Source organism: Saimiri boliviensis, chromosome 13, assembly GCF_048565385.1.
Source record: "Saimiri boliviensis isolate mSaiBol1 chromosome 13, mSaiBol1.pri, whole genome shotgun sequence".
Taxonomy (NCBI): domain Eukaryota; kingdom Metazoa; phylum Chordata; class Mammalia; order Primates; family Cebidae; genus Saimiri; species Saimiri boliviensis.
The window spans coordinates 111,370,159-111,384,567 of record NC_133461.1 but is presented as its reverse complement, the minus strand read 5'-3'; the positions used below and the strand labels follow the sequence as shown (position 1 = coordinate 111,384,567).

The 14,409-nt window shown below is 43.7% G+C and overlaps 2 pseudogenes; both read left to right on the top strand.

The window, feature by feature from the left end:
* The first annotated feature begins 6,086 nt into the window (after positions 1 to 6,086).
* Positions 6,087 to 7,602, top strand: LOC101038611 (nmrA-like family domain-containing protein 1 pseudogene; annotated as a pseudogene).
* A 1,312-nt stretch (positions 7,603 to 8,914) lies between these two features.
* On the top strand, positions 8,915 to 9,554 carry LOC101035229 (small ribosomal subunit protein eS8 pseudogene; annotated as a pseudogene).
* Positions 9,555 to 14,409: the final 4,855 nt, after the last annotated feature.

Sequence of the window (14,409 nt, the reverse complement as noted above, 5' to 3'; positions counted from 1 at the left end):
ATTGGGAAACCACTGTTTCTTCCCTTGCCTGCACTCCCAGGCCCTCTTTTATCTCCTGTTGGGAAAGATTCAGTGACTGAAACCTTTTGATTTTCTCTGTTGGAAGTAAATGCAGATGCTTTTGTACACAGATTTTATAATAGTCATTAAGATCCTGAAAATGCAGTGTTAAGATCAAACTCTTTTTCAATTACTGTTTAACACTTTACTTGCCAGCTCACACTGTAACATGGGAATAAAGTCATTAAGAGGTGTATGAAAACCTTGTACTGTAATGAAAAGTGGATTAGGAAAGAAAAGACTCTCAAAGTGAGAAGAGTCGACCTGTACTCCTTGTTGTTTCATGCATTAATTTGCTAATTAAAAAATGGTTGTATCAGTGTTGGGTGTTATTCAACTCTATGATTAATTATGATTAAATATAAGTACAGGACTTAAGTTTATTTTTTTTTACAATTAATTCCCAAAACCAAAAAGCTACATTTCTAAGGGTAAAATACAAAAATAATCCTAGTAATAATCCTAGTAATTATAACAACTTAAGATTTTCTCAAAGTCACATATATTAGCCATCCATTTAAAATTTTAATTTTTGCTAAGACAATAGGACTTTGAGAGACTGAGTTTGTAAATGATCAATGACTAAGCCACATATCAAAGGAGAACTCCAACCCACGATCTGCCGCAAGCAGCCGGGCAGCCAGCTCTTGTCTGCAGCAGCCAGCTTGGAAGCTGCCTGCTGCAAGTCAAGAGTCCAGGAAGGAAGGCCACGGTGTCTAGCCATGGCCCAGGAGGCCAAAGAGTTCACCCAGAGGCAATCGTTGCCCAAAGGCCAGGAATTAATTATGACTGACAGATTCCCTAATGCTGTTTCCACTTCCAACCTAGGACCAGGTGGAAAAAGCATATCTTCCCCCTAATCAATTCCATGAGCTGATCCCCCGCACCACAACCAGTCTCCACCAGGGCTCCCCGAGCCTCTCTCTTCCCACTCCCTGCCTCCTGTGAGTCTCTGCCAAGCCCAAAGGGTGGTGGTGGCTCCCTCTCTCTAGTCTGCAGAAATAGCTCATGCCTATTGTTATTTGGTTCATCCCTGTTAATTCTCACAACTTGGGGTGGTCACATTATGTCTCCTTCCTTCATATTAACACCTCCAAAGGGATATCTTTAACACTCCTAGGTGCAGAATTCTATATTGCTGCAAATGCCCTTGTTCCATTTTCATAGAATATGGATGGTGTGGGACATGCAGAGGTTGGAACGTGCACCTCACAGGAGGAAGGCCCCTGCTGAGTTTCCCCATTTATGAGCAGGAGTATCTGGCAGATGGTCTTAGGTATGGGACGAGGTGGACATTCAGCATGAGTCATTAAATTTCTAATTGAAGGCTAAGAGTTGGGCTTTTAGGGTCACTGAGAGTGACTCTCTTTGGGCACATCAATCATTTTGGAGACGTCCTTGGGAAGCTAGGTGTGATCCTGAATATTTCTGCAGAAGGACGGAGACAGACTATTAGTGTGCTGAGAGTTTCGTAGAAAAAAGGTCCCTGCCTCTTGGGCACTGATGCCTGTCCCAGGAATAATACTTAATGGGGAGCTGCTAACTGGACAGAGCTAGGCTCAGTCGTGGCTCCGTGCTGCTGTTCTAGGAAATGTAAGAGCTAATCTGTGGATCTGGGATCCCAAACGGGGTTTGCCTTCGGCCTAGCCTACCAAGAAGAAAGGGACCACCCCATCTCCAGAGCTGTCAGCCTATTAAGCACCTGTGAAGCCTGGAGCAAAATTCTCCATTAAACAGCGACACCTGGTGGCGAATCTCGGAACAGCACCAATAGATTGACAGCCCAGTTCTTGATAGGTTTGTAATACAAGGGGGCGATCCTGGATATGCTCATAATTAACTATAAAAGTTAAAAGATATATCCATATTTTATAATGAGTTTTGGGAGCAGTCTATTCCATTTGCATGCAAATTCTCTTTTGAGGAGTATTTTGCCAACTAATTATTAGCCTTTGAGAATTTCTGCACAGACTACTCTACACATACGATTTGACAAGTTAGTGAGCTTCAAAAGCAAAACAAAAGACATCCAATTAAATGACTTTATCAATAAAACTAGAAAGAAATATTTTAATTATAGTTCCTCCTCAAATTCAATTACAGCATTTATTTGTAGTCCAATAATAATCACTTAGAAAGCAGCTGAATTAACTTGGCATTATCTGTAAAAGAGAAGTATGTCCTAAACAAATGAATAAGTTCTCACAAGGAAAATGTTTGAAGTACCTAGGATGAATGTTTGAAAGCATTTTTAGGTTTGGTCATTTTCACATAAATCCTGTGCAAGTATTTTTTTTTTTTAATGCAGTCAGTGAACTCCTAAAACTCACTTGCATTTGTGTTACTTCTTGATATTACGTGATAAAAGTTTAAAATTTATCTGGAAAAAATGAAATTTTTAAATGTCAAGAAAATTTTAGAGACTCTTTTAAACAATATACCAGATAAATTACAAACTATTTACTGGGATACAACTAGGATTAAAAAATTAATAATACAGCCCTAATTTTTATGGTGTTTGAGGCTATTGGAAAGCGTAATAAGTAAGCAATCCTCTAGTGGATATTAAAACATGGAAAAAGGTACAACTTTCTAAAAAGTGGTACAGGTAACTTTAATTTTAAAAACAATGATGAAGTTCTGAAACATATCCTGCAATGTTATAGTTTAATATCTACCAAGTGCTGGCATCACTACTCAGTGAGACAAAATAATTCACCTGAGAAGTAGTGTTGGAATATTTGGTTACACATGGTGGGAGGGAGGCTGGCGGCTGGTGATAGTCTTTTATCTCCTCATGATCTCGGCTCTCTATGCATACTGATTACAGAGTTAAATGTTAGAAGTCAACCTTCAGGTTAATACATGTTAAAAAATTAACCTTTAAAAGGTAACAGCTTTCCATTGTAAAGGGCAGTAGAAGAAATCCTTGGGAAAAGCATGCCCCTATTGGCATTTTAGCAGTTTTTTGTTGTACAGAGGGGCTGTCTTGTGCCTTCTCAGATGTTTCACAGTGTGCCTGCCTCCAACTCACCAGTTGCCTGCAGCATGGCCTCCTCTCCCAGCTATGAAAACCAAATGTACATTCTAGACTCATCAAGTTCTTAGATCTTTGGGAATTATGCCTGAGAGTGCTCTGAATCTGTTTATCAAATTGAGAAGAACTGATATCTTAAATACTTATTCTTCCAAACTGAATATATCTATCCATTTAGATTTTTATCTTTCTATCCATTTAATTTTTATCTTTCTATCCATTTAGATTTTCTTCTATTTGTCCTACGAATGTATTTAAAATAACTTCTAGGTTCAAAATTTTATGCTATATAAATTGGTAGGTTTATTAAGAAAATCATTTAAAAAATGTTGACTAGTAAATAGAAATATAACTGATTTTTATCAGTAGAACCTATATTCCATGATCTCATTTGATTCGTTTATTTGTTGTTTATTTTTAACAGATTTGAGTTTTCTACATAAACAAAGATGTCTTCTTTAAATAATGACAGTTTTTTTTATGTTTATGTTTCTATTTACTTTTATTGCTTATTGCATTGCCTAGAACTTCCTGTACAATTATAAGTGAAAGTGGTGAGAATAAGTACTCCTGTTTTATTTTCAATGTTTGCAGTGAAGAAAAGTGCTAGCAACAGGTCTATGAAGATTGCCTTCCTTTTTTCTTTTTCTTTTTCTTTTTTTTTCCTTAAGATGCAGTCTTGCTCTGTTGCTGAGGCTGGAGTGCAGTGACATCTCAGATCACTGCAACCTCTGCCTCCCAGGTTCAAGCGATTCTCCTGCCTCGGCCACCTGAGTAGCTGGGATTATAGGCATGCACCACCACACCTGGTTAATTTTTTGTATTTTTAGTAGAAATGGGGTTTCACCATTTTGGTCAGGCTGGTCTCCCAACTCCTGATCGATCTGCCCACCTTGTCCAAGTGCTGGGATTACAGGCCTAAGCCACCAAGCTCCGCCTAAGATTCCCTTTTCTAGATGAAGTTGGTTGCTAAGATGTCATCATCGATGGGTGTTAAATTCTGCCAAAAGCTTTTTCTACACATATTGAGATCATCTTTTTTACTCCTTTACTCTGTTAACATGTGAATTACAGGGATTAACTTTGAATGCAAAATAAAGTTTATATTTCTTGGTTAACACCCGTTCGCTCATGAGGTACTATCATTCTACAGCTTTATTCAATTCGTTAATGATTTCCAAAGAATTATTGTTTTTATATTTGTGAATTTTCCTATAAGTTTTTAACCCAGCTTTAGTATTAAGATTATCCTGGTCTCACAAAACTAGTTGGGCGGTAATAATTTTTCTGAATAATTTAGATTGGAAATTACAGGATTTCTTAGGAAAATACATTCTCAAAACTGCTTTCAACCAGCCCATTGATTTCTTACATGACCCAGAAACTTTCGGTAATACGTAAACGAAGAATGCTTTCTTCGGTATCCATTTTCCTTGAACATTGTACGACTAATTCACTTGGATGCACTTTCTACCTTTTATCGGCCTTGTGAAAAGGCTGGTAACGATTCGCTTATACCAGCAGAAACTAAAGCAGAAAGATTTGAAGTGACTAGATAGCCATTATCAAAAGACTCCACCAAGAAGAAACAGAAAGACCAAGAGACTGGAAATTTGATATGGCATAATTTGGTCAGAGAATAAATATATGTTACTGAAATCCAGGTTAAATTATAGAAACAGAAGAAAATTATGGCCACTCTACCCCATAATCTGGAAAAGTGGTGACAGGGATTCAACAGAAAAGAAGTCATCAATCTGGGCAGGGAGGAGGAATCGGACCCAAGCAACCTACATGTGGATGAAGCACCATGTCCTCTTGTACCCCAGAATAACTTTCCAGACGCTGGATGATCCAACTTGATCCTCAAGTGCAAAGAGGAGCTGAAGAGAATGAAACGAAGAAGCGAGTTCAACCAGTCCCACGGGAATCCACAGCGAACGCTCTTACCGCGGTTCAACCGCTTTTCACGCGCAGAAGTCAGATTCAGCAGTAAGGCAGATGGGGAAGACGAACACTCTAGCGAATCTCCTTAACAGAACTGTAGTGAGAACAAGAGCTCTGATCTGCTATTGAGATCATATATATTCTAGATACATATGTATTCTAGATATATTCTAGGATGAACATCAACTGAGCTAGTGCAATCTGCATACCTAACCACAAGGAACAGGCTGACCATGTTTCCAAACTCATAAAGCAAATGTAGAAAGTCGTATTTCTAGGTATATGTTCTTGGTACGATTTGGCTGTATCGCCACCCACGTCTCATCTTGAATTGTAGCCCCCGTAATTCCCGTATGTTGTGGGAGGGATCAGGTGGAGACCACTGAATCAAGGGGCGGTCTCCCCCACGCTGTTGTCCTGGTAGAAAATGAGCCTCCGGACACCTGACGGGTTTATTAGGGGAAACCCCTTTCATTTGGTTTTTCCTCCTCTTGTCTGCTGCCATGAGAGATGTGCGTTTTACCTTCCACCATGATTGTGAGGCCTCCTGGCCACATGAAACTGAGTGCATTAAACCTTTTTCTTTCATAAATTGTATAGTCTCTGGTGTGTCTATATCAGCAGTGTGAACACGGACTAATACAGTTCTTACGTGAAAATAAGCATATGCGTCTTTATTCCAAAGCATGAGGGTCTTTCAGGGGCCTCAGGGATAACCTGCCATTAATTTTACTAAACACTGGATGTCACTGTTGCCATTTTATAATAAAAAATAATTTACGGGAAAAAGAGTTCCTAATCGATATTCTCAAAATAGCTATAGAAATTAATTTATATTTTATATTTATCACTAAAAGATGTAACCTCGTCGGAGTGGCTGGTTTCTTCATAGGATTTCCGTTTTTAAGGACAAAACCGCTGCCTGCCGCGTTTTCTGGGCACTGTCTGTAGCTTACTTGTACATAAAGCTGTGAACTCCCCACTCGGCCACGAGGAGCCCACGTGACTTCGTAAAGCTCACAGTGAAGGGGCGAGTTGCTTTATGGGAAATCGGAAATCCTGCTCTTTTCTTGGCTGGGCACAAATTAACCCTTCCAGTGACTGTCAGCATCTAAAAGGATGCCTCGGAGACGCAGAGGGCTGTGGCCCGGCCGAGCCCAGCTCCAAAGGCCTGGACCCAGGCGGGGCCCGCGGAGGACCAAACGGAAGGCAGGCCCCGGAGGGCTCAGACCATTCACCTGCCGCAGGTCGCTGTCGCCCGTCCGCCAGCCGCCTGTCAGTGTGCCGGTCAGCGACTCCCTCAGGCGCAGCTGTCCCGGCAGCCCAGCGGGCGGGCGCGGGACCAGCACTACGTCAGCACGCAGCGCGGGGTGGGGCCTGCCGAGGACACGCCCTTGCGGGAGGCCGGAAGCGCAGCGTGAGGACGAGGTGGGGCCTGCCGAGGACACGCCCTTGCGGGAGGCCGGAAGCGCAGCGTGAGGACGGGGTGGGGCCTGCCGAGGACACGGCCTTGCGGGAGGCCGGAAGCGCAGCGTGAGGACGGGGTGGGGCCTGCCGAGGACACGCCCTTGCGGGAGGCTGGAAGCGCAGCGTGAGGACGGGGTGGGGCCTGCCGAGGACACGCCCTTGCGGGAGGCCGGAAGCGCAGCGTGAGGACGGGGTGGGGCCTGCCGAGGACACGCCCTTGCGGGAGGCTGGAAGCGCAGCGTGAGGACGGGGTGGGGCCTGCCGAGGACACGCCCTTGCGGGAGGCCGGAAGCGCAGCGTGAGGACGGGGTGGGGCCTGCCGAGGACACGCCCTTGCGGGAGGCCGGAAGCGCAGCGTGAGGACGGGGTGGGGCCTGCCGAGGACACGCCCTTGCGGGAGGCCGGAAGCGCAGCGTGAGGCCCGTTCTCCAGGTCCGTGGAAGCTGCAGACTCGGGCTCTGCTCAGCGCGGGAAAGCTACTGGCTGATCTGGCCAAGCGCTTGGGCCTCCGCTGTGTGGTCGACTGTGGCCTGGAGAACACCAAGAAGGTGACGGCCGGGAGATTGACCGCCGCGCGCTTTGACTGCAAAGGGGAGTTGCAGGAATATTTCCAGGACATCGGTGTTCCCGTGACCAGTGTGCGGCTGCCCTGCTAGTTCGAGAACGTCCTCTCCCACTTCTTGCCCCAGAAAGTCCCAGAAGGAAAGAGCTACTTGCCGAGCTTGCCCGTAGGTCACGTTCCCATGGGTGGCATGTCCGTGTCCGACCTGGGTCCCGTGGTGCTCAGCCTGCTGAAGATACCGGAAAAATACGTCGGCCCGAACATCAGGCTGAGGACTTGCAGACTCACGGCCGAGGAGCACGCTGCCCTGCTCGCCAAGCACACCCGCGAGGTCGTGGACGACACCGAGATGACTCCTGAGGACTCCGAAAAGCTTGGCTTCCCCGGGGCCCGGGACCTGGCCAACATGTTCCCTTTCTATGCCCTGAGACCCGACTGTGGCATCGAGCTGACCCTGAGACTCAACCCCAAGTTCCTAACGCTGGACCGGTGGCTGGAACAGCACAAAGGGGAATTCGCCCTGCTGTGACCTGCCTGCCTTTTCAGCCTTTGTGGGGGTTGTGGGGGTACCAGAGGGGCAGAGGCACCGTCATCCTTTCCTATGTTACCAATAAACTTTGTCAATAAAGCCAATTTTCTACCTCACCCCCCCCTAAAAAAAGAACCCCACCTGCAGCCTGCATGTGGTGCTGCTGATGGGTGCTGCATTGGGCCAGATGGGCATTGCCTGCTTCTACATGGTGGCTATTGTGGCCATGCACCCACATGAGTATCTCAACCACCTCATCCTGGCCTACTCGCTGCTGCTCATCCTGCAACACAACGCCCAGAACCTCTTCATCATCGAGGGTCTGCACCGGCACCCACTCTGGGAGGTAGTTCCTCAGGGCCTGGCAGAGAAGCAGGAGGCTAAGCCTCCCCACAGGGGCTCCCTGCTGGAGCTGGGCCGGGGCCTGCCACAGGACTCGCTGGCCTACATCCACTTCTACAGCCACCTCAACTGGAAGTGGTGGGCACTCAAGGAGATCTCACTCTTCCTGGTTCTCTGCAATATCACACTGTGGATGATGCCCAAATTTGGCATACACCAGGAGTTTGAGAACAGGCTAGGAAAGGATTTCTATGACTACCAGATGTGGTTTGCCATCGTCACCTTCAGCCTGCCTCTGGGGGTCTTCTACTGCCTACACTCTGTGGGAGGCCTGCTGGAGGTCTACCTGGTGGCCTGAGGCTGCCCACCCCCTGCAGAACCCTGAAGTACCAAGGCGGGGAAGATGGTGGCCCAGAGCCTCTGAGCAGATGCCTCATTCTGAAAGGTGCCGAGAGCTCCCACTCCCAAGGCCTCCCGCTCCCCAGAGCCTCACTGAAGGGGAGAGCACTGCCTATAGCCAGAGGCCAAGGGCAGGCACCTGGGCACCGAGTTTCCGATACTCATGACCAGGCCTGGGCACATGCCTGCCCCTGCCTTCCCACTACAATCAGCGAGCCAAGCATGCACCCCAGGAGGCTGGCAGGGGCCCCCTCACGGCAACTCTCTGGGAAGGTCAGGCCTTCAAGACAGAGTCTGGGGAGTTTGGCAAGGGGTGCCCCTCTCCAGCCAGGCCTCAGGGATCTGTCTCCTGCTTCGAGAAGAGCACCTGGTCCTAGTGTGACTCTGGACATCCTCAGAACTCAGAGTTCTGAGCTGAGAGGCCAGCTCCTTTCCCCACACAGCCTATCTCCTAATTAGCTCATTAATTAGCTTCCAGGCAAGGTTCAACAGCTCTCTTCTGCTGCATAAATTCTATTTGTTTGATGGTTTTTTTAAAAAAAAAAAAGCTCTTTCCAGCCAGAGCTCAGTGATGGGCATCTCTGATCTCTGGGACAACTGGCACAAGTGTGGCAAGCCTGGGGGCAAGAGAAAGCCCTACCACAAGAAAAAGAAGTATGAGTTGGGGTGCCCGGCTGCCAACACCAAGACTGGCCCCCCTGCCACATCCACACAGTCCATGTGTGGGGTGGTAACAAGAAAGACTGTGCCCTGAGACTGGACATGGGGAATTTCTCCTGGGGCTCAGAGTGTTGTACCCGGAAAACAAGGACCATCGATTGTTGTCTGTAATGCATCTAATAACAAGCTGGTCGGTACCAAAACCTTGGTGAAGAATTGCATCGTGTTCATCGACAGCACACCGTACCAACAGTGGTACAAGTCCCACTATGCACTGCCCCTGGGCAGCAAGAAGGGAGCCAAGCTGACTCCTGAGAAAGAAGAGATTTTAAACAAAAAACGATCTAAAAAAAATCCAGAAGAAATATGACAAAAGGAAAAAGAATGCCAAAATCTGCAGTCTCCTGGAGGAGCAGTTCCAGCAGGGAAAGCTGCTTGCGTGCATCGCTTGAAGGCGGCGGGGACATTGTGGCTGAGCAGATGGCTATGTGCTAGAGGGCAAAGAGTTGGAGTTCTATCTTAGGAAAACCAAGGCTCAGAAAGGCAAATAAATCCTTGTTTTCTGTCTTCACCCACGTAATAAAGGCGTTTATTGTTCTGTTCACCAAAAAAAACAACAAAAACAACAAAAAAGGTTTTTTTTTTTTTTGCTTTAGTTCAATCTGGTTTCACTGAAAACTTGCATGGTGACTATAGGGTAAGAAGGTAGAAAAACGAAACAAAAGCAAAAACCAGGGTCTTGGCAAACAAAAATGCTCTGGACAGAGGGGACTCGTATCACATGACTCCAAGCAACTCCATTCTCCACTGTAGCCTGCAAATGACATTTGTGCTCCAAGCAAACCTTTTCTGCGGTTTACCTCCACTCCCTGAATCTTGAGCTTTATGTGGTCCTCTCTGGTCGTTTTCCCATCTTGCCTCTTTTTCTAGCAATATCCGTCTTTCCTGTACTTCACTTTTTTCCTGTAGTAGAGTATCGTTGAGCCATTCTGTGGTTTTGTCTTAGGGGAGGTGGTTAGACATTCTTCGTGTTTCTCAAATGTTATTAAATAAAGTGCAATTTCCTTGTTAGTGTTCCAACGGTGCTTCTCTTTTGGTAAATCTGAACATTTTGGCAGACATTCAAGCAGCTTTTTCGGTAAAAAGATTTTTACATGACTACTATTGCTGTTCCCACCATCATCTGCAGGCTTGTTTTGGCAGCCATGTCCCCTCCAACTGCCACATCCTCCTCCTCCTGGCGACCTGGACCCTGAGCGCTCGTCTTGTACCGCCGCTGGCCCAGCCAGCCTCTGTCCCCTGGGCGCAACTCTAATGAAAGAGTGAGAGCTCAGTGCTTGTCAGTTTATATCAGCTGAAAAAAACACATTTGAGTCATATTACTAGAGTGATAGAAGCCAGCAGACCATCATGCATGAAACTCAAATTGCCTTCCTAGATTTGGAGTTGTCATTGATATAGTAACTTCTGGTCTAGAATCGAACCGTCGGCATGCTTTGGTGCTTGGCTCTTGTTGCTGTGTTTGTTGAGGTAGACTGCAATGAAATGTTTAACGTACAGTTTTCACAAAAAGCAATTTTTCTAACCAAATTTGGTTTAAACAAAAGTCCATTTTAATAGGTGTAACCTTGTTAGTGTTTATTATATGAACTACCAACTTTTGAAGAATGCCACAATGAGTTTATGAAAACTACACTGCATTATAGTTAATCATTGTTTGATAACTTAGAAAATATTTTGATGTCTTAGGATTTGAGGTTTCTACAACCAGCATCACTGATAACAGAGACACACTCCTTCACATATAACTGGCTCTTCTTTCTCTTTTCTAAGGTACTAAGTGTTTGCCACCAACAGTGTATCTAAGACATAATGTCTGGCTAGTCTTTTGGCATCAGAAAAGTAAGACATTTGCAGAAATGGTGACAACACAAAGCTATGCATTGGTGAAGACATTTCATACCAAGTTTCTTCAAATATTTTAAATCAAAACATACCATTTTTAAAGATATAATTGGGTTAATCTTCAACAAGGTGGCTTTCATCCCAGCTTTAATGGATAATAGATAAAGCTTCACAAAGCAGAAAAAATAAATTGTGAACAAAAAATTAGGGATAAGAAATTACAAGTTGTGCCAGGCTTTCATAATTGATTTTGTCTCTGGCATTAAGCACAAGTAGAAAATCACAAAGGAAAAAAAAAAAAAAGGAAACAGGAAACTTGGAGGTATTCTGTGGAACAGGTTGAGATCTGGACAGTACTGGAACATTCTCCTTTTTTTTTTTTTTTTTAAGATGGAGTCTTACCCTGTCACCCTGTCACCCAGGCTGGAGTGCAATGGCACCATCTCGGCTCATTGCAACCTCCCATACCCAGGGTCAAGCAACTCTCCTGCCTCAGCCTCCTGAGTAGCTGGGATTACAGGTGTGCACCACCACGCCTGGCTAATTTTTTGTATCTTTAGTAGTGACAGGGTTTTACCATGTTGTCCAGGCTGATCTCCAACTCCTGACCTCATGATCTGCCCACCTCGGCCTCCTAAAGTGCTGGGATTACAAGCGAGAGCCACCACTACTTTTTAAAATTAGTATTGTTGTTTCTGTATTTCTCTTACAATAGGTATATAAATGAGTAACAAAACTGTTCAGCATTCTTTTATAAATGTATGCATGTCTAAAAATGCACCTTTCCATTTCTGAAAGTGAATTACAAATTTTTTCTTGCCAAAATTTGAAAACAGTCTTCTTTGATATCTGATAAGTATAAGATGGTGGCTGACAGGAGAGTCCAACTATCAAATGTGCTTTTTTTTTTTTTTATCATCAGCAGTTACTATTTAGCATACTATGTGTGTCTCCAGAATTTAAAATATAAGTGATATCTCGCAGTAAAGAAACAATAATTTCATTTGGGATCACAAATAAAACACACAAAAATCAGATTAAAATAAATATGTCCATCTGTGAAAAATAAGCCACACAGGTCTCTTTATTAAGGAAAACACAATTCAACTCGCACCTGTAATCCCAGAACTTTGGGAGGCTGAGGACGGCAGATCACTTTAGCTCAGTAGTTCGAGACCAGCCTGACCAACATGCTGAAATCCTGTCTCTACTAAATATACAAAAATTATCATAGCGTGTTTGTGCACACCTGTAATTACAGCTACTCAGGAGACTGAGGCAGGAGAATCACTTGAACGCAGGAGGCGGAGGTTGCGGTGAGCTGAGACTGTGCCACTGCACTCCAGCCTGGGTGAGAGAGTGAGATTCCATCTCAAAAGAAAAAAAAAAAATACTCTGTTACGAAAAAAAAAAAAAAAAATACTCTGTTACTTTTCTAAATACCAGAAAAGGTAAAATCTTTTTTTCCTTCTAAAAAATAGGTTTTCAACTTAAGTAATACAGAAACTGTAGTTCCCATTAAAAGTTAATGTGAGTTTTTTTAATATAATAGATGAATATCCTTCAAAATACGGCAAGTGCCAATTGTTTAGATAGTAGAGTAGTTCTAATTAAAGGGAAGTATTTTACATCTGTAAGGATGTAAATGAATCATGCATATTGTATTGAGAATCGTCTAAGTGCACCTTATACTAGGTTGAGCTGTAAAATTACCATTTTAAAATATTAATGTATTTTAATAAACTCTTAAAATTTCCGCATCTAGTTGTAAAAAACCAGTCTTTTGGTTCTAACCAGCCTTATATTTTAAGTAGTGAACTAAGATATGAAGTGAAATTTCTTATAAAGTGGTCATTTCAGCTTATTTTTATGAATAAACATTTACTTTGATGCACACACTGAGTAAATGAAATCAATCTCCATTTAGGCATTTTAATTTTTATAGAAAATTGCTTTTCAGTTTCCAAAGTATTTTACTGCTACCCACAAAATTTCAAAGTTAACCTTTTCTGGGTTTATTTTTATTTGCATTTTATACCTAGTTTGCTTTTGAGAATGTTAATGAAAAATAAATTCAAATGGGAAATTAGGATAAAAACACAACATAATCTATCGGTAAAATATGTACAATGATGTATTCACTTTTGAATGATGGAAGTTAAATTAACTAAAATGTCTGCCACTTAACTCGTAATTTGAGAGTTCTTACATATTAATCCTTCTTTCTCTGAGTTATAAATCAACATGTATTTTAAATTTTTATGAGAACTTTCAAACACACCCCAAAAGTTATAATTTGTATATGTGCATCATCTGTCAATCATCCAGATTGAAATTATAAAGATTTTATCTTACTATTTTATCTTCATCTAATTCTCTGTTTGCCATCCCCTCACACTGACACTAACTTTCCAGAAATTATTCCTGTCTTGCTTCGCTGTTTCAGTTTTACCCAACCCAGTGTTCCATGGGGCATTATCTCATGACATGGCCAATTTAAGAAAACAATTTAAAAAAGGGTTTTAGGCCTGGCCTGATGGCTTAAGCCTGTAATCCAAGAACCTTCGGAGGCTGAGGTGGACGGATCACCTGAGGTCAGGAGTTCATACACCAGCCTGGCCAACCTGATGAAACGCCATCTAGACCAAAAATACAAAATTTAGCCAAGTGTGGTGGTTCACACCTGTAGTCCCAGCTGCTGGGGAGGCTGAGGCAGGGAGAATTGCTTGAACCCCGGAGATGGAGTTTGCAGTGAGCCGAGACATGCCACTGCACTCTAACCTGGGCAACAGGAAAAAAAAAAAAAAAAATTTTAACGTGTTTAAAATATAAACGTTGAGGTGATAAAAGTTTATTCCAAACAAGTTCAAAACAAGGTAATGGAATGGGCTGGAACCTCAGTAGATTGATGGTTGTGTTAAGACTTGGCAGGTGGCTGGCCCCAGACCCATTCTGGGGAGGGTGGGTGGATGGGCACAGAAGCACCGGTGAAGGAGGCAGAGAAGCAGCTCTGTCCGGGACTCGAGGAAGCCCCTGCTTGGTCCTGGTCATGCACTATCCTGTGTCCTTGCCATCTCAGAGCCTCTCAGTAATGTCTCCTGAGAATCAAGAGAGAAAAGAAGACTCTCCCTGACTCCATCCCTTCGAACCTGGTGAGCTCTCGGCTGCAACTATCGAGGGCGACGAACTATGTCAAATCTGGTTCCCAAATAACAAAGAGAAAACTATTCTGGGTGTCATTTTTAAAAGTTTGGCGACATTACCCTATGTTTTAAATAAGCAATTGTTTGCCTCACATTTTAGAAATGAATAATTACAAGCTACTTCGTTAGATAAGAGATTGGCAGCATACTACTTGACTGACCTTGGACAATTCACTTTAATTACAAAGTTTTCTTTCCTATCTGTAAAATGGGGCTGATGGTGATGTCCACCTGTCTGAGTAAGGGACACAGATTTGTAAATGGCAATTGTCCACACTATTGTCGGCACTGCGCTTAG